The sequence below is a fragment of the Dryobates pubescens genome, chromosome 5 (genome assembly GCF_014839835.1).
Source record: "Dryobates pubescens isolate bDryPub1 chromosome 5, bDryPub1.pri, whole genome shotgun sequence".
In the NCBI taxonomy this organism is placed as follows: domain Eukaryota; kingdom Metazoa; phylum Chordata; class Aves; order Piciformes; family Picidae; genus Dryobates; species Dryobates pubescens.
Window position 1 is genome coordinate 41,986,874 of NC_071616.1, and position 22,392 is coordinate 42,009,265.

The window sequence follows — 22,392 nt, forward strand, 5'->3', positions numbered from 1 at the left end:
CTTGAAAGTCTTCAGAGAAGGAGACTCCACAACCTCTCTGGAGAGCCTATTCCCATACTCTGTGACCCTCACAGTGAAGAAGTTCCTCCTCATGTTGTGGTTGAACTTCCTGTGCTGTAGTTTAGATCCATTATCCCTTATTACTCTTATTTCCTCTCTTACTGAGTGCTGGATAAAAGGAGCAATGCTTCTGGCATTAGTCTGGCATCAAGGCCACATGTTTACTTTACTGCACAGAAGTGGTGAGACAAAAGGATGTCACTGAAGATGTCATGCCTGCACTAGAGGTGTGGAAATCAAAGTAAAAATAGAGTAAAGTAAAAATAGAGTAAAGTAAACAGCAACTTTGCCTAGTTGTGGATAAACTCTGGTAGTCACTGGTGGGAATAGCATCCCTAATGTACTACTCCATAACTCCTTTCAGTCCTAACAACAGCTCAGCTATATCTGCCTCCAGAGCATTTTGACCTCATTAATGTTTATAACTATGTAAAGGGTGAGTGCCAAGTGGATGGAGTCAGGCTCTGCTTGGTGATGCCCAATGACAGGACAAGGGGCAATGGTGGAAGCTGAGGCATAGAAAGTTCCATGGAAACATGAGGAAATATTTTTTCCCTGTGAGGGTGACAAAACACTGCAACAGGCTGCCCAGGGGAGTTGTGGAGTCTCCCTCTCTGGAAATATTCAAGACCCACCTGGATGTGTTCCAATGTGGTCTGGTATAGGTGATCCTGCTCTGGCAGGGGGGTTGGACTGGATGATATTTCGAGGTCCCTTTCAGCCCGTTACATTCTGTGATTCTCTGATTCTGTGATTTAAAACTTGGTATTTCAATTCAACACATTCCTATTTCATCCCTAGTATAGACCAAAATCTCAACATCATGTTAAGCTTTATTTTGCACACAGCTATGACTACTTTAGTGTGAACTCAGTCCCGGAATACTATTATTCAATATCATCACAATTTGTTTCTCCAGATTCCTTCCATAAGGACTACGTGGGGGGAAAAAAAAAAAATCTCTCACTAGCAGGCATAATTAATTTTGTGTTTGTTTTTAAAATAATCAGCTAATTAGTGATGTGACATAGTTCATTTGTGACTTTAAAAATATTTATGATCCTTTACGATTCGATTCTATGCTTTGGAGGAAAATAACTTTACAGTGTTTAGAGTGTAGAACATTGCCAATATTCCTTAAAAGATTTGGACTGCTGGACTAAATCTTCTCTAATAGCTGGCTGTCCATGATCCAGATCAGCCTTACACACAGGAGGAATCAGAAAGCAGATTTCTCCTGGTTGCACCTTCTGGATATGCTTGGTGAGTTTGAAAACCATTATAGTCTGTCTTCCGGGAATTCCTTAGCTCCTTGTACTACTGCAGCTGTAAGTGGAGCAAAAACCAAAGCTGGGCTTGGAAAACAAATCTTTTCAGATAAAGTCATAAAGACACAGGCATTTTATGAATTATTTCTAATATTAGATAATATTCATCCACAAAATAATCCTCCTATGTCTCCTATACATCAAGATCACAGCAATATAAATACACAAAATATAGGCAGCCCCCAGCAGTTCCCCTCTACAACTATATTATAAATACTTAATCCAACACGGATGGCAACATAAAACAACTCCAATTTGTATACCTGTGAAGCTTCTTCTCCTCAATAAGATGACTACCACTTTCAAGGAATATCAAAAAATGAAAACAAAACAAACAAAAAAACCCCCACCCAAACCAAAACAAACAAAAAACCCACAAACCCAACACACTACTGTCATTATAATACCTGCAGAGTGATACCACTAACAGACCTGGCTGTTTGTTTCTAAGGGAGAACAGCTGTGCAACAGACTGTCTGAACAGTCCCTATTACAGAATGCAACATGGATCACTGACACAAAGGAAGCACTACACCAGCTGGCTTTCTGTCTTAGAGCATTTCTATTCCTAGATGATTTACCTGTTCTCAGTCCTGTCACCTTAGCACTTCTACTACCCAATTAAAAAAACAATGTTGCTGGATTCTCTCTGCTGCAAATTAGGTGTGTTATTTTTCAGATCAAACTGGCTACTTTTTTTGTTATTTGTTTTTTTTTGTTGGTTTTTTTTTTCTTTAACTTTGCAATACATGGCTTATTTTTAAACTTATAAAAGCTGCTTGATTATTTATTTGTGGTATATTTTGTTCTCTTGTAGAGTTAGATCAGAAAAATTCTTCTCTAATGTATTCATATGCAGTGATCTACATTTCCTAATCATAATCATGTCAGCAAAAGTGGAACTGCTCTTAGGATAACATTTTAGTCTAGAAAATGATTTCCCTTTAAAATGGATTCAATGGACATGATGATATAAAAAGAAGATGCAAAATTACACACAACAGTTTGCATAATCAAAACAGATATGTTTTGTATTCAGGCAAGATTTCTTTTTGCTACATTATATGGAAGAAAATAGACCTTTTGGAATTCTGCAAGTGTTCTATGGTTGTAAATGCAGTAGCAGTGGAATTCCAGTAGGATTATGAAGACAATGTACAGAACTTTATAAAAGGGCTCAGCCAAGACAGAGACAAAACCCATGCAATTTTAAGTATATTTTTTTTCTCTTTAAACTAACAATGCTCCATTTATTTCAAAATGGAACTATATTTTCTACTCTGTAGCTGAAGTTAGATTTATGAAAGCTTGAAATATGGACAGTGTATCCTTTTGTGTGGGGAATTTACTGGTCCTCTTTTAAATTAACATGAGTTCAGGTGAGATGCAATGTGTGTAGCTCTTCATTCACTAAATAACACCCTAGGCACATGCATACCTAAATTCAGAGCAAAACTTGCACATGCTATGGAATAACGTTTCAAGCGCTTTGCAGGTGTCTCCTAGAGACACTGTTGCTCAGGAGCAGACAGACTTCAAATTAGCATTTCTCTTCCCTAATGAACAATAATCTTGATTCAACACATCAAAATAACATATTACAAATGGCTACAGAAAGCACTGTTTGTTTTCATGGGTGATGTGAGGATAACATTGTGACAATTGTGAAAGTTACCGAATGAAAAACTAATCCCTTAGTATTTAATGACTTGAATTATTAGAATTTAAGGATTTGAATTAATCAGTGTTAAAGCTAGTCATAATTTGGGTTTCTGTCCCATGAAATTTTACAAGATTTCAGTTATTTTTCTTGTGCCTTAGGAACAAATCAGAATCTTTGCAAAGTGGGTATGAAAAGGAAGAAGGCTGACAAGCTGCATGTCAAGCAACTCAATTGGTATACAGAGGACCCAAGTTCAAGTTTTCTTATTTAACAGCCTTCCAGTGTTTGACCAGCCAAAACAAATATTAAGTGTCTCTTAAGAAGAGTTACTGTGATTCCATTGAAAATGCTAAGTAACAGAGGCGTAAAGGATGGCAGAGAGAGGGGAAAAGTGAGTATAAACCTTTACAACCAAACATTGAGCTTGCGTCTTGGGACTTAAGAGAAACAAGAGTTCCTGACTAGCATGCACATTTCTACTCAGTACTCCATTCAGATTTACAACCGAAAAATCACTTTCCTTGGATGAAGAGGACACCAACTTTGACCCCCCAGGAAAAATAACTGAGACAATAGAGGAAATTTTGGCTTAAAAGGAACTTTTAAGTGACATCTATGTATAGGTGGAAACTATTTCTGTCAGTGCACTTACAAGTCAGTTTTTGAGCACTGATTTATTAGTAAAAAGTAGCACACTGACTAGAAGTAAATGTTTAATGTATACCTATCATCTGTGCACAAATGCTTTCACTCCTGAGTCACAGGAAGAGTCATCCTTAGAAGAAAATCATTGCGGCTCAATGAAAGTCTATACTGGCACAGGCTCCTTACCGTGGCATGAAAAATAGCTGTTGCTCAGACTTGAAAGGGATCAGATATTTTACATGCACACAGGTTTGATTTATGAAACTACCCACCAAACCCAACCTATTTCTATTATTCACAAATTACTAAAAGATATAATCTGGTTTTTTATTGCTTCCAAATATCAGTTATTTAGACGCGAGGCACCTGACCTCAGCTGCAATGATTACTGTCTGCTTCACAGTGTTTACTGCATTTAAATATGCAGTGCTTTTGTGAGATTAAAGAAAAAAAAGGGTACAATTGTTCCTACAAATAAAGAGCTAGGAGATTTGAAGATGAATAACTAAATTCTAAAAAAAAATTATTTAGATGCTTTGAATCCTACTGAGCTGAAGGAGTGGGAATTTATCTTTCGAGGGCATGTGTCAGGAGTGATGGGCAGGATTCATCTCAGTTAACTTTAAACTGTCTAAGCAATTTGTCAGCTTTCCCTCTACAGAAATGCAGGGCCCCAGATCTCTAGAGAGCAAGTCAGTATTTCCTCATGCAGGATCTAAGACAGGTGAATGAATAATTCTTTGGAATAATGTTTTTATCCATTGATTACAGCAAGTGCCTAAATAACTGGCGTAAAATGTACACTGAATACAGTCAAAGGGAAATGAAATGAATCCTACCTGGTGGATATCAGAGAAGTTTCAGGCCGTTTTATGGTTCACTCCAAATTAACAGGAGGGATTTTCAGTCATTGTCATGTGCTTGTACTATATCTAAATTGAAGATGTCACACTGGCAGGGAGACTACTGAGCCACAGAAACAGGATTTACCTCTCCTCCCAACAGGGGTCAAAAAAAGAGGGGATTGTCATGATAAGTCCCAGAAGCCTTATAAGATTTATGAGTGTCTAAGTCTTCCCTTGTGATTTCCAAAATCCAGGTGTCTAACCACCTTTCAACTTTAAGCTCCTGAATTTAAGCTTCTCAAGCTGTGCTGGAGGAGCCCACATTCCTCCTTGTTTGCAGTGGGAGCTAATTTCTTAGTTATGAAAATTTCAAGTAATTGAAACCCTTTAATTCTCATGTAATTTTAAAATCCTTTCCCCCGGGGTTTTTACCCCTGGACAACCCTTAGGAGACATCTGAAAAATTGGTGCTTTTTGTTTCAGCCCTGTTTTAATGGCTGGGTGTTTGCGAAATTAAAAAGATATCATTACAATAGATAATGACTGTTGTAATTGCTTGTAGTCTCAACAGAGACATTTATTGGGAGAAATATGTCTAGATCATGCCTCTAGCACACAGTTGTGACAGGACAGGGAAATCAAGCACACAGCACAACCATTCTGTGAATAAATAGAAGACTTCAGTTTGCGGGCCTCACGCATCTGACGGTCTGGTGCATTAAAGGAACTTGAGAAAGTAAAGAACACGATGCTATTTGCAACAGCCTCTGCTTACTTGAGGGCTGTGTAGATTCATAAAATGAAAGAATTTTCCTTCTAGCAAAAAAAAACTAAATAAATAAAAAAATATTAAAAGGATTCTAAGGATTCTATATTTCATTACAATCCCACACTGTGGTGTGACTGATTGATTGTTGCAGAGCTAATAAAAAGATGACTGCTTGCAGCTGATAGCATGTCCTATTTCCATCTAATTCAATAGTTTTCTGCTGGGCTGATGAGAACCTGTAATCACAAAACATTGAAGATTCAGCTATTTCAAAGCCTGGGTGCAATTTCTACTGTTTTCTGACTATTTAACCTTACTTCTCAGAAATCCAACCTCATACTATTCATTATAAAGATAATCGTTAAAGTGTACCCTAACACTTCCTATCCCGTTTGAAATTCTCTCTCTGCAGACAAATACATGACAATAAATATTATCTGCTTGTGCCAGAGATATTTACGATGTTTAATTCTGGCTATCAGTGTCTAATGACTCTAGGCAATGCACTGTTAATGAGGTAAAAAACATACATTCTCTGCCTTAAAGGACTTCCAAATTCCAGCTAAGGGTGAAAAAATTCAAAGGAAATGAGAGTAACTGTTGCATGATGGTGGAATTATGAAGACCACTTCTGTGATAAATTTATACATTGAAACCTTACTTGTTTTTAACCTTTTTTTTAATATAGAGCCTAGGACTAGGTTCTGTATATCCATGGCTGACACAGTTTTAAAAGTCAATGTGCTTTACTAACAATTACTTGGAAATGTAGTGGGCCCAAAGTTTCTGATGGCTAAATGTAGCCACATATTCCTCACTCAGTTACACAAATACAATAGATAGCAGCAGCCTCTAAAGGCTGCCTATATAGCTGTTGTCAGATGGCAGTGAGGTGGTAACAACAAAGCCAAACCAATGTTATTTTAATTATTCCTTCTATGCCAATTAAAATATGGCCTTGAAACATAATGCATAAATTTTCCTGATCTTTTTTTCCAGACCCTGAAAATGAGCCGAAGAACTTTTCATCAAGCCATAGGAATCATTAGATCCATGCACGACCTCAAAATGACAAAGTTTAGCATGAGATTGTGTTCCATGCTCTGAGACTTTCCCAGGTCAAAAAATTCTTGGCAAAGTTATCTTTGTGACTTCGCAGCCACTAAGATGCACCAGAGATCTTTTCAATGACACCTTTACATGTATGCACAAGTAATAGATTATCTATAAGTATATAAACTGTTATGCTTCAGCAGCCACCACATACCAGGCTTGGAAACTTAAGACAGTTCGAACTAGCTCTTTCAAAACTAGTCACACATTTGAACTAGTTTAGCAGACATCAGTGTGTTCTACTAAAGTTAGACCTATTAAATGTACAAAATAGATAGAAAATATGTGAGAATGCTGAACTTACAAACAGAAACGATAACCATGGTAGTGGCTTAGTGGGTTTTTGTCTGATCTTAGTTAAGTTGTGATCATTTTCTTGTGCCTTAATTATCACATCTTAGAACAGAAAAAGAGGTCCAAAAAAAAAAAAGTTGGTGAAAGGGCTGGAAGGCACATCCTATGAGGACTATCTAAGTCCTAGATAGGTATGTCTAGTTTGGAGAAAAGGAGGCCAAGGAGTGACCTCAATGCTCTTCACAGGTTCCTGGGGAGGAGAAGTGAAGCAGGAGGTGCTAGTCTCTTCTTCCAAGTATCCAGTCATAGAATGCATGGGAATGGTTCAAAACTGCACCAGGGGAGCTTCAGACTGGACATGAGGAAGCAGTTCTTTACTGAGAGGGTGGTCAAACATTGGAACAAGCTTCCTAGAGAGGTGTTCAATGCCCAAAGTCTCTTAGTGTTTAAAGGGCATCTAGACAATGCCATTAATGCCATGCTTTAACTTCTGATGAGCCCTGAAGTGGTCAAGGAGTTGGACTGGGTTATTACTGCAGGTCCCTTCCAACTGAAATATTCTGTTCCCTTCTATTCCTAAGACTAAACCAGAAGATGGCAGCCTCCATAGGTTGCTTAAATAAATAATAGAATTTCATCAGACTACTGCATGCTTCTTTTTTAATTTTCATTTCCCTCTCTTTATATTCTGTAATGTAACAACAAAGAGATCACCAACAGCTTGACTTTAACAGCTGCCTGTAATTGACTTCTGAAAACTAGTTTTAGTCCTCTTGCCCCAGTGATTGACTCAAATGAATAAGAAAGTTTCTGTATTGAAAACCTGGGAGAACACATTCTTTCTAGATCGCTGTGAATTGCATACTTTCCTTTTACAGGAACCATTTCTCTACTTAACTTTTGAAAATACTCCAAATATTTTTCTGTGAATGTGCAGAACTTGGGCACTGAAACCGATGCACTTTCCTTTCTAATTGCTGGCCTTTCTCCTTGCTATTTGAAAGGTCAAACATGCTTGAACTCAAATTACAGGTAATCAAACCCAACAAAACCAAAATAATTTATATGCTTCCCTCTTTAATATACACTGTGCTACTGCCTCAGCACAGGAAATTATTCTATTTGCCTAGCTGGATTTGCTCAATGCAGCTCTGCCTTAATGGCTTCTCTACAGAATTTACTGATTTCCAAAGGAGCTGTATGAAGAGACATAAATACTGAGATTTCATGGAAATTTAGTGGAAAACTATTACCATCCAAAGGTACAAAGGAAGTATAACTTTATTTGCACTTAGGTAGTACATGTAGCACTTAAGAGGTACCAGGCTGAGTACCAAAACTGTAAAATGCTTTTCTGTAAACAGAACACAGTGTTAACACAGAGATGACTGTTATTATTACCAGACTTCTCTTATGCAACATTAGCCTTATTTCTTCTGAAATGGTCCATTGAATATGACCACCAGTTAACAAAGTGTGAAATAAGACATTTCTAGGATAGTTCTTCCTGTGGCCTAAAATATGGAAACTGCTGTTTGTCATTATTTCTTTCTTAAATACTACTAGAGCTTTACAACACACAGTTTCATGCTCTAGGTGGTACCTAAAAGTCCCCCATTATTCAGCCATAAATCCCATATCAGCATGTCAAATACTGGGGACATACATGGTTAACTCAGTCTAGCAAGATTATGAATATGTAGTGGTATGAAGTGAGGAGATGACCAGACTGTGGTGGAACAGCTTCAAGCCAGCTGTTCAGCCATGATCAGGTACTGAGACCTTACTGTCATGAGCAGTGGTCCCTCCTAGACAGAGCTGCACACTATTGTATGAGACACGACTTGCTCATGGGGAGGGGGAAGCACAGGAAATATTCTGCCAGCTAAAATGCACACAGACATGCAACTTGACAACTATTATTTATCTTGACAGTCATATCTCTACTGAGGAAATGGGAAAAGTTTACTTCCACATCCAGGTATATGACCCAGCAAAGCCTGACCATCATGTCAGAACAAGATACTGCGATTAACTACACCTTTCTGCACCCAGCTTTTCACAGCTGCTCTCTTGCATGAATAGTTTTTTTGTCTTTCCATTCTGGGACTGCAATGGAATCTGCAGTCACTGGCTTTTTCAAGAAACAGAATCAAAGAGCTGGGTGAAGCAAGGTTTCATGAAGACGAGTGCTGTGAAGTTGAATGTATGTGGCAACTTTCAAGCATCACAACAGGCAAGTAAAAAGAGAAGTGGGGGGTGGGGGGGGAAATGTATATACTTAATCGAAAACCTTATGATGTTCATGATGAAAACCAGAAATCAGGAAGATGTAAAGGTGGAGATGTGGCAGGAAAGGAAACATATTTAACTCATTCCTGAAGAAATTACATGGAAACAAGTGGAGTAAATCTTATTTTAAAAATATAAAATAAAATAAATACGAAGAGCTTGAGTAATTGCAGAGAACCCCTTAAACAGAAAGCTCACAAAGTGTGGACTACAAAGTGTGGACTACAACCATGCTGATAGTAGAAGAGCGCAAGTATTCATGGGTGTTGCAAGGAACCCCACTTTCTCTGGAGCAATTACATATTTGACACTAATAATATACAGACAAGACCTCAAAATTGATAGGAAGAATTCTATAGGCTAGAGCACAGACTCTTAGAAAGGATTTAGTCGATTTGTTGATTAGAAAGGTTTAGTTGATTAGGTGGTGTTGGGTGACAGGTCAGACCTGATGATCTCGAAGGCCTTTTTCAAGCTGGTTAATTCTGTAACTGTAAATTCTGCAACTGATTTAAGGATGCTACAGTCTTTTTCTATTGCTGATAATGACTTTCCTCAGTGGGTGTTTTCCAATTCCAGTGCCTCAGTTTCCCCATTTGTAATACAGGAGTGAGGATCCTAGTCTTCTTTCAAGCACTTCCAATAAACTATATTAAAAGGCTGTTACTATCAGCTCCTGTACCGAGATAAGCTCTCCTCTAGAATTTGTAAGATACGAGCATCTCATATCGACCACATTTGCTATCAGTGAAATCATAGCAGCAACAGGCCCTGGAGAATGTGATGGGAATAACTGAAAATCATTGAAGTTTAGTTTTTAAAAGGAGGAATTTCAGCAAAAGTGAGAGGAGAAACTAGAGTTTAATTATATGACCGGATCTGTGTAATGGCTTGCCAATAACTTTCTCTCTAGCCACAGACTCTTGTCACTGTCTCTACACTGGCTTGCATGCTTGCCTAACCACTTGGTGAGGCAATTAAATTTGCTAACCCAGCAGAAAACTAATTTGGGGTGGGAAGGCAGGGGGAGGAAATAAGGGGAACAGGACCATCCTTTTCAGTGGTAACAAGCTGTTAGATTGGCTCAACTGCATCATATAACCACACTACGATTTTTATGCTTGGCAAAGTACTTAGATTCTTGTTCATCAAAGCAATTAAATGTGTGTATAAATTGAAGCATATGAGCAATCTCACCCACATTCAGTGGAACATTTACCTTTACACCTAGGTTTTGTCTGCCTTCCCATTTCTATAAAGCATTTTGGTAACCGGCTGGCATTGTTCATGTGCCTGAAATTAGGCACATTTTTAAGAGCAGTGCTGAATTAGACTTGCCAGAGTTTGGAACTTCATTCTGTAGTGCTATACATGGAGTTAGTCAGAGTCTTTGCTCATTTGTAGTCAATTCAACTATATGCTAGCTTCTAATTCCTCTAAAGTCCATTATGAAAACTTATTCTTCTCATCCATAATCCTTATTGTACATACCCACTCATAACAACACCATTTTCATGGTGTTTGAGAAATACTACATCTAAAGGGTATGAAGCATACCCCTTCTGACTGGCTTTCATCTGGCAGTTATACATGAAAACTTATTTTGATATCTGTATAGCTACAGGAGCTTTGATCTTTTTCTGTGTGTTAAAAAGCCATAACGATGAAAATAAAATAAATAGAAAAACTTTGCAGGGAAATCACTCAAATTTGTAACCGAAACAGCTTTCAGCATAAAAAGCCTGGATCTTCAAAATGATTAAGTAAGATTTTTCCCTGTTTATTTTGCAGATGGGTTTTCTGAGGTAGAAAAATGTAATTATAGGAAAAGCAGGAAAATGTGAGCTGGTTGAGACATAAAGTGCAGCACTTAGAATAAGACAATTGCCTAAATTCCCTGATTGACAGATGGATGTCACATTAGATGAAAATGATAACAGATTTAGTGGACTGAAGAATAACTTCCTCTTGACAGTGCCCTGACCCTTAACCTACAACCTGACTCCTGTTAGCTTCACTAACACAGGGTAATTGTCACAGGTGCAGGATAAAAGAAACCCCTACAGCAGCTACTAGTGGTCAGAGGCTTATTTCTTTTGATGACCAGAAATGCACTGTTGAGATACAGTCAAGAAGTCCTGACCTCTGTTGACCTTTCAGGGCATTAAAATTTACCCCTGGGAAAAGGAAACTATATAAAAGGAGAAATACTCTGTTCTGACTCATGCAAAGCAATATTTTAACTGTGTAATAATTAAGTTGACAAACAAAGCAGAGTGATGGTAAAGTAATTTATTTTCATCAACACAAAAGCACAATTGCAACGTGGCTTCAACAAAGAGCAGTACTATACCCTCAATAGAGTACATGGGTTTGATAATTATGAGTAAATTCTTTACCATGTCATACTCTGGATATGCATGCTACTCCAAAATGATTCTGTTGTATTTATATGCTAATGGTATCCTTTCAACAGAAGCCAGTTCTTTGAATTGTATTTAAATTTTTTAGGAAGGTAAAGGATTGTAACAGTGTTTATAAATGACGTGGTGACAACTGTGAGACTTCACAAAAGTTTATACCTCCTTCTGTTAGAAAATAGAGCACATTTTATTCTCTTTTTCTTCAGCAATATGAATGGGGAATTCAGAAAACACAGAGCAGCACAATGAGCTATGCAAATATATTTTATAATAGGCGAAAGAATATTATAGAAGAAAACAAAATGACTGTGTCTCCCATTAGAGTGAAGTCAATGCAGCAACTTGCCCATGTTGTTTTCTTTATGCATAGAAGAATGAATATTGCACAGAGGGAAAAAAAAAAAAAAAGAAAAGGAAAAGAAAAAAAGAAATGACTGCACATCTGATTAAAGTGAAGTCAATGCAGTAAGGAAGCCTGCCTGTGTTTTCAAAATGTTTCATCTTAGAAAATGAAAGAAAACAAAACCAACCAACCAACCAAAAAAAAAACACAACCCAAACCCCCCAAAAAAACAGCTCACAATCAACTCCTTTAACACCTGGCAACAATGAATTGCTGTATTCAATTGTTGTGTTTATGGGTGCTTAATACCGGGACCATCCAAATATTTATTCACTAAATATGAAGGAACAAAAACAATGTTCTAAATACAATAGGCTTACTGGGATCAAGTTTCTGTTCACAACTGTAGAGCTCTAAAAGACCTCTATGCAAAGGGCACAAATTACTCTAAAATTCGCTGAAGGTTCTTATTAAGGTCAATAGGTCTTGCCCTGTGGTTATTATTCATCCACAAAAATGCTCTGATAAGTAATATGACACTAAATTAGTATACACGAGCCTTGGGATAATTGTGTAAAGAAAATACAAAGATTAAGTTACTCCAAAAATGAGGATTAGGTTGGTAGACAACTTCAGTCCACTGTGAAAGGTGCAGTAGCATCTAGCTTTGTTCTGGCACACGTTATTAAATGATAAAACAAAATAATAAATTAAAGATAAAAATAAATAAGGACTATTCTGATGTAACTTATTGTCATGAACACTTGCAATGATAATGCCTGCCTTCAAACTACTGTCTTTTCAGATGTGATGAGATCATCAGGTAACAGTGTAAGATATGAGGGCTTAGCACGCTGTGTTGTTAGCACATTAAAAAAAAAGGGGGGGGGGGAAGAAAGAAATTGCTGGGATAATTAACAACTACCTATTTGTCTGTAGGCTGCATTCATTATGCCTGCACAAATTGGAGGTCTCCAAAATCTGTGCAGCAAAATTTACTCTTTGTTCAGGAAGTTCCCCTTGGATTTGGGTAAAATTCTGATTTGCTGTGTCTATTGTAATTGTGACAGGCAGTTGACATGTCTCATAGTCTAAATGTAGTGGCAAGCAGGGGGTGGTACAATGTTGAAAAAAACTGCCATTCATTCTTGTGCAAAGGAAAGGTGTTTCTTAGCATATTCCAACCTATGTTCAGTCTAGAGTTGGGTCTCTGAGGTTGAAGGTCAAATCTGTGAGGTCAAAGCTATTTCTTGTCAATCTTCGTTCACTAATGACACATGAATTGGAAATTAGAACAAAGTAAGTAAAACGAATAGCCAGAAGGTGAGTGTCTGTTTTATTACTCAGAAGAGCTGGGAAATCTGGCCAATTGTTGCCCTATGTGGCTTGAATGACAGTTGTTAAGTTGAAAAAGGGACAGTGTGATGGGAATGCCACTTTAAATCTCAATTACCTCCTCCACTCCAATCAGCTTGGTAGAGCTTTAATGAAGTGCAATTCTCTGTCCTTTTCCTCATACTTCTATCTCCAGAATAAGCCTCACATTCAAGTTTGACAGCAGTACAATCAGTTTTCCATTCATCACTGGCCCTGTTTTAACCCTGCTGAAAAAGGGCCTAATGTACGTGGCAGTGATGGCAATTAGGCAGAAAAGTAATATTAGAAACAGACAAAAGCCTGAGTCTTTTAGCATTACAGGTGTTGGGTTTTTTGTTGGTTTTTTTGTTGTTGGTGGGGTTTTGTTTTTTGGTTTTGGTTGTTTTTTTGTGTGGTTTTTTTTTTTATAGCCCTTTCTAGACATAAAGGAATAGGCAGTGTTGTTAAGTTCCCTTCTTCAGTCTTAAGCTGAAAGTCCGACGATTTCAAGATTCAATTAATTAGAGACATGGAGAGCCAAAGAACAAGGTAAAAGCTACGTTCCTTCTAACCGAAGACACACTTAGTAACTGGCCTCTTATTAAAATGGGGATCTTCTGGTTGTGTGTTTAATAAGGTTGATAAAAGTCACCATTTCCTCATTAGGACAGTGGAGGAATATACCCAGTGCTAGCGTTTATAAAAGAAGGGAATAAATACAAACCCCAGTGCTCTTAAAAATGTAGGAATGTAAAATATCAAACCAGGGAAGCCAGCGACCGAGACCCCGGGGTAGGAAGAGAGGAAATTACCGCGTGTGTGTCTGTGCGGATGCAAACAACAAGAAAAGCAAAGAGAAGGGACTTTACTAGGTGCTTCACTTTCTCATTTAATCTGAATAGGCAAAATATGCAAAGCCTTTGAGCTCCACAACAGGGACTGCCACTGGCTTGGTAACATGACATTTTGTCTGGAAGAACGAGGTAGGAGAAGCAGGTTACAAGAGAGTTCTCTTTTAATAGGCAGTTTACACCCACTGTTTCTCTGCATAATCATTTTCTATTTATGTCATATCAGAATTGTGAGCATACCGGAGTATGCAGTCTGAAACACACAAACACACATGCTCTGCATTAGTGTGCCTAGATTTGCTGTGTTTTGGTTTGGGTTTGGTTGCTTTTTTGTTGTTGTTGTTTGTTGTTTTAGGGGATTTTAGTTTAGTTTAGTTTAGTTTAGTTTTGGGGGGATTGGTGGTGGGTTTTTTTTTTTCCCCCCTTTTTCTTTCCTTCTCTTTTTTTTTTTCCTTTTTTTTTTCTTTTTATCTTCTTTTTTCTTTTCCCCCCTCTTTTCCTTTTTTTTTTTCTTTTTCATTTCTTTTCTTTCCCTCCTCCCCCCCGCCCCCCCAAGTTATGTAAGTTTTCATAACAGTTCATTTTATGCCAATTTATTAAAATGTCAGCGAGGTTGCGGTGGTTGGGTTGGTGGTAGGGTGGTGGTGGCGGGGGTTTTGGTGTGTTTTTTTTGTTTTGTTTTGTTTTGTTTTCTTTGATAGATTCCACAGGAACATGTGGCACTGGTGCAAGGATCTTGTTTAAGAGAATGGGCGTTTAGAGGTAAAAAAAAAAAAGGGGGGGGGGGGGGGGAAGGGAGGAGAAGAAGAAGAAAAAACCTCACGCAGCAATTAGGCGGCTCTTGCCGCTCATTGGGGATGTGACACAAGTGGGTGATAGTGGCTTTCACCTCTCGCACTCCCTTCTCTCCTGCCTGATTCCTAGAACAATCCCTGTCAGAAACACTCTTTGAAAAAGGCTGCATTAGACAATGGCTCTTCACCCTTATTTTACGCTTTAAGTAGTGGAGCAGAATGCTGTAAGGGGCTGAAAACAAGGCGTAATCTGAGAAAGACGCGCAGGCATTGTTATAACTGTGAAAACCAGAAGAACCCCTTTCAGAGCCATGACTGAAAGTGCTATGAAGACCTTTAGTCCTTTGCACTCTCCCAATCACCAATTAGACAAACATTAACATCAATTAAGCTGTTATACGGCACAGGTTCCATATAATTACCTTAATGGGTTGACGCTTTCTTTAGCAGCAATTTCTTAAACAAACTTCATCTTTTGTGCAACAGGCTAAGAAAATTTTCAGCAGGGAGCATTTCCTTTTGTCAAGTTTTCTAAAGAGACAGCTGAATTGTTCTATTTAACAACAAACACCTTCACTAAGGACCCTCGTCTTGTCCCCGTTCCCACCACATTTGACTACTAGGCTCAAAGCTTATTAACCATCAGAGACAAAAAAACTGACTAGCCAGGGGAGTACAGACACATGCAGGGAGGGCAGTACACAAAGAGCCTGTGAGCCTGGCACTGGTTTGCAAGCAGACCCTAGGAGAAAGCACCAATTGAATTAGTTGCCTATTTAGTATCCAAAGAGCCAGATCTGTCCTTACCAAAAGCACAAAGAAAACGAAATAGAAAAACAGGATCTTGCTCATAAAACAAGACAAATCTGTCTAATTTATTTTGTACCAGTAAGTGCTAATTAAATGCAAGCTACTCAGATTCTTCCTGTTCCCGCATCACCTAATTCTCTTAGAATCATGACAATGCTAGTCTGATTTTTCCCCCTGTTTAACAAACATTCATTTGAAATGTACTCAAATACAGCTATAAAATGCAACCCTTATATCACTTCTATTTTTATTTTATATTATATCCTGATGTTTTTACTTTGCTGTGAAAATACTTGGGGAGGGTGAAAATGGGGACTGGAGCCGGGGGGAAGGGGGGAGGGAGACGAAAAAGAACTTGGCAGAAACAAGTCCTTAAACTATCCTTCTCCATGATGAAGAACAAACGACTTGAGGTGCCTAGGGTGACCCATAATTGTTTTCTGAAAGGCAGTGTATGCAATCAAATTTTATTGCAATTGATTGAAAGTCAAAGAAATAACTTATCTGAATAAAAAAAATAATAATAAGGTACAAAGGGAAACCATGCAATGGAAAAGGAACCTGTTAGGCACACATGAGTGCTTATAAAACATGTTTTACTTTTTCCCCTGCTCATTCATCTTAGGAGATACTGTCTGGTCATAACAATATGATAGCTGGTAGCCAATTAATTTTACATATTTAGGATCAAGGTCTGAGCTTTAGGTACAAGTGCTCGGTTCATTTGATCTCAGTCTAGCGAACACCAAACACCACATTGGGTCAAAGGCTCAAGGCCACAAAATTAAAAGGCAGCTATGAGTTTATGTGTACTCTTTAACCTCAGACCACAGGCAGCAATGGCCAAACTCACAGAGGAATAGCCATTTGAAATGATTAAATATATACATTGAAATAGAGTTGCATAGTTATGCTTATGCAGTGATACATTAAAGTTACACTTGATCGGTTTGGGTTAGTATGTTAAAAATATATACATAGGCTGAGCACCAGCAATACTTTTTGAAACATAAATTATACTGGTTGTGTGAGAAAAGCATAGCTATGACAGGTTAATCTTTATTAGTTTCTTCAGAAAACTGCCGAAGAAATAAACAGGTATCTAAGCACAGATACGAACTGCTGCCGTGATCCTAGTGCCAGGACACCATGAACAATCTCCTCACAAGCAGTTCTGTGCTTCCTCTGCTGAAGAGCTGAACTAGTAAGCTAAACTCACAACATTTACTGCTGATGCTGTGAGTACCAGGACAACGTTGTTCCCACATGAATTACAGTTGCTGTTACATCTCCTCTGATTTCCTCTAAGGTGAAATCTCCTAATGGTGTTTCCTAAGCTTTGCCATTTAATCAATTTCTTTCTGTACGTGGATTTTTTTTCCCTCCTGTTTGCTGATTGCTTCCAGAAGCCACTTCACTCTTATTAACCTTCTGAGAGTCTTTTGAAACTGCACTAGCAAGCTTGGTGCCCCAGTCTCTCACCATACAGACCAAATAATGTTAGAATCTCAACTCTGAGTTGACTGCAGATCTGATGAGTCTATGGGTTTTATTTCGGAGCTGCACAGTGTTTAATTCAGCTGAGGCTGGTAAACAGCTGAGTAAGGATTTTTAGTTTCTTCACAATCTTTTAGATTATATCTAAATGACAGAGCATAGGGAAAGAAGAGGAAAAATTTAAGAAATGGTACCAGGAGATGATAGATCAAGTCCCTCTAGAATATTTTCACTACCCACTGCACTAACAATTAGGAAGTTGCATTTGCTTTTCTCACTTTCTCCTAAACTCCTTAGGCAGAAATAAAGAAGGTGAGGCAATGGAAATTACTCCTCTAGTGAAGATTCAGAGCAGAAGTCTAACTTCTATATCCTGAAACACCATCTGAAGGAATCCATCACTCTCCACTAACTACACTGGGAACCTGATGAGAGGTCTTCTAATATCATGAAGCTGGATAAGGCGAATGCTCTCCAGTGCCTGGATGGTGACGTGGGCTCTTGCCTACCTGCTGATATTAATGACCAGAACCACAGCTTCAACCACATTCTCTTCCTGCATAAGGAAAGTCCTGCAATTAAAATCCTGTGATGAAAAGAAAAGGTTCAGCACTGGTTTCTACTCAGGAGGACATAAGGTCTTTGCTAAAAATTGAAACATTGATGACTGGGAAAGCAGTGTTAACTGGCTTCCTGCTGATGAAATTGTGGTCTCTCACTTGCACTGTGTCTGTCTCTCTCCTCTGTGTGCCCCAACCAAGTCTCATGAGTACAAGAAACACGTTCTATCAGGAAAACAAATGAGAAGTACTACTGAGTAAGAAACTAGCTGTTCATTTGGATTTTCTTCTGTCCCTAATAAAAATTAATTAAAATTTATCTCAGAAGATGAATTACACTGAAGATTATTGTGTGTTTCATTTGCACAGTAACATTCCTATCCTTGCATAAACATAGCAGCAAACCAAGTAGAGTTTATGACTACTTTCAGACTCATACTGCTGCCTGATAGATTGCAAAAGTTTAGGTAGGAAAATCTCACATTAAAAAGAAAAAAATCCTAGATGGCATAGAGGGATTTTTTTTTTTCCCAGTGAGCATGGCAGATGTTACAATGGGTAACATGAATAGAGCTAACATGAACTCTGACACCCCTCTGAGAGGGGAAACAACTCAATCAAATATCTGAGTGGATATTAATATATTACACCGCCTTGAAGAAAAGATTCTTTGCTTACCTACTAAACTGAAATCCACTTCATCACATAAACCACTCTGGGAAGTCTGTTTCTTGAGAGGCCTATTCCTGTTGTTTTGGTTGGGTGGGTGGTTGGGTTTTCCCTTGGTGTTACAAACTAGGAAGTAGCATTTACCCTTCAGTACAACATCTGAGACTGCAATATCTTCCAGTTCAAACACTGAAAAGAAAATCAGACATGTATAATAAAGCCAACATCCTTCTCACCTCAACCATCAAACTCCTTCCTCAGTTTTCAAGAGCTGTAAACTTCCACCTTGCATATTTATCTGGATGCTGAAACCCAAGACTTTTCAGCTTTGACATCGAAATTTACCATGAAGATTTTAGTATGACATGGTGTGGTTTGGTATTATCTGAATTCCTATATATGATTACATAACTTACTCTGCTAATTTCAGCTTCATTCAAAACACTTGATACCGAGGACTTTTGTGAAGCAAAAGCTTTTTTTGCAGTGGGAATTATGAACGGAGGTAGATCACACCTGCTACTAATGCCCAGGAGTTGCATATCAATCCATGGTGTACATCAGAAAAGCACAAGATCAAGACAGGTTTAATATGACACTTTTAGTTGAGCTCTGCAGTGGTCACAGAACTGATCCATGTTTGATTTCACCGCTGCTTGCACTAATACATAGAATACATAGAATACACCAGGTTGGAAGAGACCTTCAAGATCATCGCGTCCAACCCATCAACCAATCCAACACCACCTAAACAACTAACTCATGGCACCAAACACCCCATCAAGTCTCCTCCTGAACACCTCCAATGATGGTGACTCCACCACCTCCGCTGGCAGCCCATTCCAATGGGCAATCACTCTCTCTGTATAGAACTTTTTCCTAACATCCAACCTAAACCTCCCCTGGTGCAGCCTGAGACTGTGTCCTCTTGTTCTGGTACTGGCCGCCTGGGAGAAGAGACCAACATCCGCGTTTATAATCCAGTTGAGCTCCTAGATATCAGGACTCTGAACTCCCAATTCAGGTCTCTGAAAGTAAGAATATTTCTAAGTGTCTAAAAATGCAGAGCAAGACATCACAATTTTCTTCTAAACCACAGTGAAAGTCCTCATTGTTCTCAAGCTCCTGTTCCATAATTTTGAGCATAGCACATGCCAGTGCACAAGTCTGAAAACAGGCACAATTAATCTTACACAGACTTATATGCAAGCAGATTGACTGAATGCATGTGTAAATAGCACCTACATATCACTTAGATTTCCCTCTCCTTGTGATATGTCTGCCATGTACAGGAGAGGTTGCAGGAGTTAGAACTACTGCAGTAAATTTTAAACATTGAGTGTATTCCTGTATCTTGGGCCATCTTCTATCAACTGAATGCCCTTCTTCAGTTTGGTACTGATAGGAAGAAGCACCTTACCTACAGCACAGTTGTGAATTTTGGGCTAACAAGATAACTAACATTTTAAGTAGCATTAAAATCCTCTTTACTCTTTGGTTTTTACTTCAACCATAAATGCAGCTTAAAATGTAAGTGCAACTTTACTTTGTTTGCACTCTTGTTTATTTCACCTGTGTTCACTTAGCAATAAACCAACTGACACTGCTGGCATCACCTAGAAGGCCTGTTTATAAGCATTGATCCTATCAAGGGACAACATGTAGCTTCTATTGACTTTGACAGTCAAGTGGCTTCTCTTCTTAGATGATTATGAGAATGTCCTAGAATGAAACAAACAAACAAATCCCAAACCAACCAACCAGAAAAACAACAACCAAAAAACCCAAAGCAAAACAAACAAAAAAACCCCAACCATAAATTAAGTATCACTACACATTATGGAAGAATTAATCAGGCTACAAACAGTGCATACCTGAATCAAAATCTTTGGAACTTTCTTAATCATTTATTTTATTCTCTCCCAACAAAGTCTTAATCCATGTACAATAGAGTCATACCTCAAATAAAAGGCTGATAGAGTTTGAGGGCTGACTGAATTATGGTACATGCCCCAGCATTGTGTAAATTGCTAGGTATATTCCTCTAGAAAAAAAATATGAAGGGAAATCTTTATATATTAAATGCATTTTTTAAAAACCCCACACTTAAAACATTCATATGAAGGTTGCCTAGAGAGGTTGTGGAGTTTCCATCCTTGGAGGTATTCAAAAGCTATCAGGACTGGTGCCTCGGAAAGGAAGTCTTGGAAACCCTGCTCTGCAAGAGGGTTGGGCAAAACAACCTCTGGAGGTCTCTTCCAACTTGCAGCATTCAGTGATTCAGTGAAACAAGAGAATGATAAATGAACGGTCATATCCTTCTGCCTGAACTAGAGCTCATATTTCCACTCCTTTCTTCCCTCCTTCATTCTACTCTCTTTGCTAGCCTCTTTGATTGCTCTCTGATAAACATTTCCCTCAAAGCACTGTGAATGTAAGTGAGATAAAAATCTGTAATGACTAATTGTGGTCAACAAAAAATATTGGAAGGTATTTAAACATACAGAGGTGTTTAAAACATTTTCATTGTCATAAATAGTGTTAAGATAGCATTTTCCATTTATATTCTCAGATAATAGATTAGAATTATGTGACAGAAAATAAGCTGTAGTACCATCTTTTACAAAGATTGTTGAGCTTTTTTTCATAGACAATGACATGGAAGGGCCTTGAAAACAGAGTAACTGTCTACAGAAGGAATAAAAAATCAAGTAATCAAACCATAACATCCCATGATGGGCCCAGTCCTGTAACTGTCCTTACGTTTTGTCTCACTGGAATCAGATAGCTTGTTTTGAGAGTGACATTTACAAAACTTTAAATCCCCATCTTCAAATGTAGTCTCATTTAAAAGCACTTTTGCTTAGGACAGGCTTTCTTGATTTTCTTTCTGGATTAACACCAGTTAAAACCAGCATTTTAGAGGGTTTCTCCAGAATTCCAAAGCTTTCATGAGACATGAGGATGTACAACAAAATTCAGCTTCTCTACATTGGTGTTCATTATTTATTGATTTCTGTTTGAGAACACTAGTTGTTAGGGAGTGATTAAGCAGATAAAGAGAAACCTTGCCCCAGTTTGGCATGATTATTTTATCTTCTCCTTATACTGAGTTTTTCTGAGACAAATACTTCATATCTGGGTGTTGTATAAGACTAGCTCTAGCTGTGAGCAGATAGCAATACAGATCTTTAAAATAACAATTGGTGTTGACATTCAGATCTTCCATTATGCACTTTATTATCTGCCCTTTTTTAGGCTCCACGTGCCATGTACTTTGTAAAAGACTGCAATGAACAAGTCTCATGGCAGCTGGTGTCCCAATATCTAGTGAGGGTAGGCATCCCCACCTGAAAAAACATACCAGTAAAATTTCAATGGTTCTTTAATTTTTATTGAGAACTTTGAAGCTGAAGCCATTCCTCAACGATTTTGGAAGAGTTTGTAACTGTATGAATTAAAATCTGGTGCTATAGGAAGCTGACATGCCTAATGTTGAAGAGAATAACACTTGGTAGTACAACAAAAATGTGGACCTGTTAAAATGTAGGAAATAAAGGTTGGTTTCACATATTCAGTCATTTGGTGAATTATATCCTCCATCAGCTCTACGTCCACTAGGTTGTTGTGTCACTCTGAGAGAGGCTTTTAAACTTTTCTGCTGAAAACTTGGTTAAATCTGATTGGAAAACCAACAAATCTAATTTCCCCCTTAAACATATTTTATGTTAATCTTTAAGGCTCTAGAGTATTCCTGTCATCTCCACTCTGGCTTTTTAGATTGGCAAATTATTATAACAGGGCTCCTTTCTTGGGTTAATCACCACTGAGGTTTTCCTTTAGTACTTTGTAGTAAATACCATAAATAATTAAACATCTAGCGCCAATAAAACACTATAAATATTTTAGTGCAATATTCTGTGCAAAAGTCTATCATTTGATAAAGTACTTAGAGCACCTACATAAAATCTGAGAGAAGAAAAGAGTTCTGATTTCAGTATAATACCTAACTTCATGTAGACTTGTTTCCCCCAAACATACTAAAATTATTCGATACGGTGTGAGCTGCAAAAATAAACA